The following is a 3,891-nucleotide window of genomic DNA, read 5'->3' as shown; positions in this document are numbered from 1 at the left end:
TAAACTCATGATGCAACATCCACTTCAACTTTAGACCCTAATAAAGCAAAGCAGCCACTGAAGCTTTATACAATACCTATACAATATACAACTGAAGCAACTTAGTGCCGTTTAACCCCAAAAAAAAAAAAATGAAGCTACTCATCAAGTATATTAATTGAGGCGAATACAATGTTTGAAAGCAGTTAAATTGTTTGGCTTAAACTGCAGTTTGCCCTACCCACTTTTATGGTTTTATCAACAGCCCAATATATAACTACGTCATCAGATATCATTGTACTCATAACTGCAATATAAGAAACTAAATTCCTTTAACCTTTGACAATTGTAAGGCAAAGTGATTGATATAAACCTGTTCAGAGATACCAAAGTGAGTCCCTTCCTTCCATTTGCCTTTCTTCCGCAAGTTTCAATTTTTCAAGAATTTACTGTTGGCAAAAAAGAAAAAAGTACAAATTGATTTATGGAAACCTACTGAAATAAAATCCACAAGAAAAAAAAAACATAAACGATTTCATTGTAGTAAAAAGAGAGAGAGAGAGACAATTTTATGTAAGCAAAGAAAAGGAAGAGGAATGAGAGGGGATTAAGCTCCAAAAACCAAGTCCAACCGAATCTCACGAAACAAAAGCTGGTAACAAACATAGCAAGGGGCAGCAAGGGTGGTGGGCTGGAGTTTGGAGGAAGGAGGGATGGTGACTAGGAGAAGAGAGAGATTTACCTTGATTCCTGAGTTGTGCTGCAAGGTGTAAGCAAGCGAAGGGGAGAAATTGGTCCGGTAATTAGAAGAGCAGGAAAGAAAGTGGTAATTAGAAGAGAGCAAGGATTGATTGAAATTAAGAGCAAGGAAGAGAGAGAGAAGGCAAAGGAAGGAGTGTGCACCCGATTCAATGAGGCTGTCTGCACCCACATGTCCCCAAGCCGCCCAAAAATCATGCAACCAACAAACACCCCCAGAGTTCGTGAAAATTACGGAGTAACCAGACCATTTCACTGTTCATCCGAGCTTACACACTTTTAGTGTAGCTATGATATGATATCTAGTCAGAATTTACCCTTTTTTTTGGGATGGGTGGGAAGAGGAGGTGGACTCTCACCCTGTTTGCGTGCAAGGTTCTTCATTTCTATGCTACTCTCCGAACAGATCATGACAAAGACATTGATAGCATAAATTATGCTGCACCTTCAGATGCCCTCCAAAACAGTATCAAAACCATGGACAACACCACGAAGAAATGGAAAGTACTAAAGACAAGCAACTATAAGAAACTTCCAGTAAAGTGAAACTTTAAGTCTGTTTATAACATATTATGGCAAAAAGCCACATCAATTTCTTTTTCTCAAGTTATATGTACAAACATAATCATACGACTGAGATCAACAGTGCGAGGAAACGTGCTTCATCCTCTTTAAGATTTCAGTCCATTTGATCCATAGCTCCAGAAACTAAAGAATATATGTGAAGTTTGTAAAAGATATTAGCACTGAAATGGAATAGAATATGAACCAGTGTTTGGATCTTTCACAGCTTTGAAATTGTCAGCGTTCATTCCAAATTGACCAGAATTGCAATTTCCAATTTCCCTCAGCTTACCTGATCAAAAGGTAAACAATTCAACTTCGTGAGAGATATCATCATATGCAATTGAACACACATATAAACTGGAAATAATTGATACCCTAAAATACTTTCACCATCAACCGTATCAAAGTAAAGCAGACAAAGTTAAGCAGATTTTGCTGCAATTATCCAGGGTTCAACAAAATGAACTCTCCTTGCTTGAGGTGCTAAATAGGGAAAAAGGAATAGGAGAAGCAGATATAACCCATAGAATGTAAGAATAAAGTCACAAACAATAATGTTGGCTGCCAATGAACTCAGAAAAAGTGACTCAACTGCACAAGGCGTGTTGAAAATATGCAGACAAACCAAGATCAGAAGTTCAATAAAAACATAAACAAAAGGATTGGAGTTGTTCTATCAACATAGTATGGTTTCCAAAATCTACACCTTGGGTTCAGGAAAGTACAAGAATCTATTCTCATTTAATCATGATCTCCAAATGCAGCAAAATAAACCATGAAGAGCTTGAACAAATTCGCCCTCTACAACTTCAAGCATTGCCAGGCAATTAATAATTTGCAAATACTTCACTACAAAATGAGTCCATCACTTCAACACGCATCACAGGATATGATGACAGAAACAAATGTAGTTCATTCTTGAACTACCTCAGCTTAACTAAATGCAATTTGTTCAGGCACTAAATGTTATGAAGGAAAAGCAGACAAAAGCACGCTCAATTGTACAAGCACAGTAACACATACCATAAGAAATACCTTCACTGTAGTCCACATATATGGAAGTGCATACATTTCCCTTGAACCATCCTTTTGCTAATCTCAATAATCGTTTGTCCATCACTTCCACAAGCATCTATTCTTTAGCAGCACCTGAAGCAAAGCTTTATCTGCTCACATTAACCTTCCCCTTCCTCCAGAATCTTCCTAATGCACTAGCCACCTCAGCTCACACTAGTTCCTCTTACTTTTGCAAAAATTCCAGATCCTCTCCTCCTCCTCCACTCTTCTCCCCCAGAACACATTTTCTTTTGCAAAAATGAAGCATTCCTATATTTACACATGAAGAGCAATAAAGAATCATTTAACAGCAACTACCCAAAGAAGTTCATACCACCAATGGTCAACAATCAGTTCTTCCTTCATCTTTTGACGTTTTTCATCTGCTAATGGCTTCAAGCGAACAATCTGTCTTCTAGCTTGATCATATGATGGGTCAACTTCCAAAACCTTTGTCATATCTGCATATTGTAATGAACATCAGCATAGGAAACAATAAATTGTGAAAAGCCATATGGACTATATGAGAAGATTAATGAATGCCATTGGCTTTGCGTGTGTGTGTGCTTGTGTGTGTGTGTGTGTGAGAGAGAGAGAGAGAGAGAACAAGCAAGATTGCAGCCATTACACATATAATAAAGCCACCACAAATCATAGATTAGTCTTCTTATAAGCACAAGTTTGTGCTAGAAGTTGCCAGCAGCTGCTCAATGACAGTAAAATATTCAAATTCTTACACCGACATACCTGCTATAGTCTCTTCAAATTGTTACAACTTTTCATACACCTCTGCTCTTCTTAGCAAAACACTTATGTAGTTAAGGTTTAGCTCCAATGCTTTTGTGCATTCTTTAATACCATCATCATATTTTTTTTCTGTAAAACAAACCACCAAAAAGAACTTCATCAAAATCCAGTCAAAAACTTACCAATGCATGACATATTTATAACAATGCATATAAATAATGATATCACATTAGGAGTTATTTGCCAATCGGCCAACAGGTATTAGCAACAGATAATGGAGGCTGCTGTAACGGCAACCACCACCAAGATGCTTAGTGAGGAGGCTAAGTGTATGGGTCCTCTCCAACTCAGGGAAAAGAATGGGAAAAGAATACTTTAATGGACAACAAATTATAGCTTTAGGAAAAATTCTAAATACTAAGATAAGTACCTTCGCTTCTCCAAAGATAAAGGATAAGTACATCTTGTCTGCCCCTATGAGCTGAAGAGAATTAATATCCAAATTTGATGGTTCAAATCAAATTGAAAGGGATACAGCTCAGATTGATGAAAACAAATCTTCGAGGAACCTTATTTGGACATAGCAAACAGACTTTCTTCCATGTTCACCATTGACACATTAAGGAGATTACATACAGATTAAGGCATAGCACGTTGCCATGGCCAACTTTCCTACTCGTCAAGATTCAAATCTATCAGCTGTCCGATGTAATTGGAACAATAATAAAAGCGAGGTCTATTTAGATCTGGCAAGAAGAGGTGTAGACAAAATGAGTATTAGCT

General features: G+C 37.4%; 1 pseudogene; it reads right to left on the bottom strand.

Moving 5' to 3' along the window:
* Window positions 1-1,400: 1,400 nt before the first annotated feature.
* On the bottom strand, window positions 1,401-3,293 carry LOC113736662 (uncharacterized; annotated as a pseudogene).
* Window positions 3,294-3,891: the final 598 nt, after the last annotated feature.

Source organism: Coffea arabica, chromosome 3e (genome assembly GCF_036785885.1).
Source record: "Coffea arabica cultivar ET-39 chromosome 3e, Coffea Arabica ET-39 HiFi, whole genome shotgun sequence".
NCBI classification, from domain to species: domain Eukaryota; kingdom Viridiplantae; phylum Streptophyta; class Magnoliopsida; order Gentianales; family Rubiaceae; genus Coffea; species Coffea arabica.
Note: the sequence above shows the minus strand (reverse complement) of the source record. Positions and strands in the feature narration are given on the sequence as shown.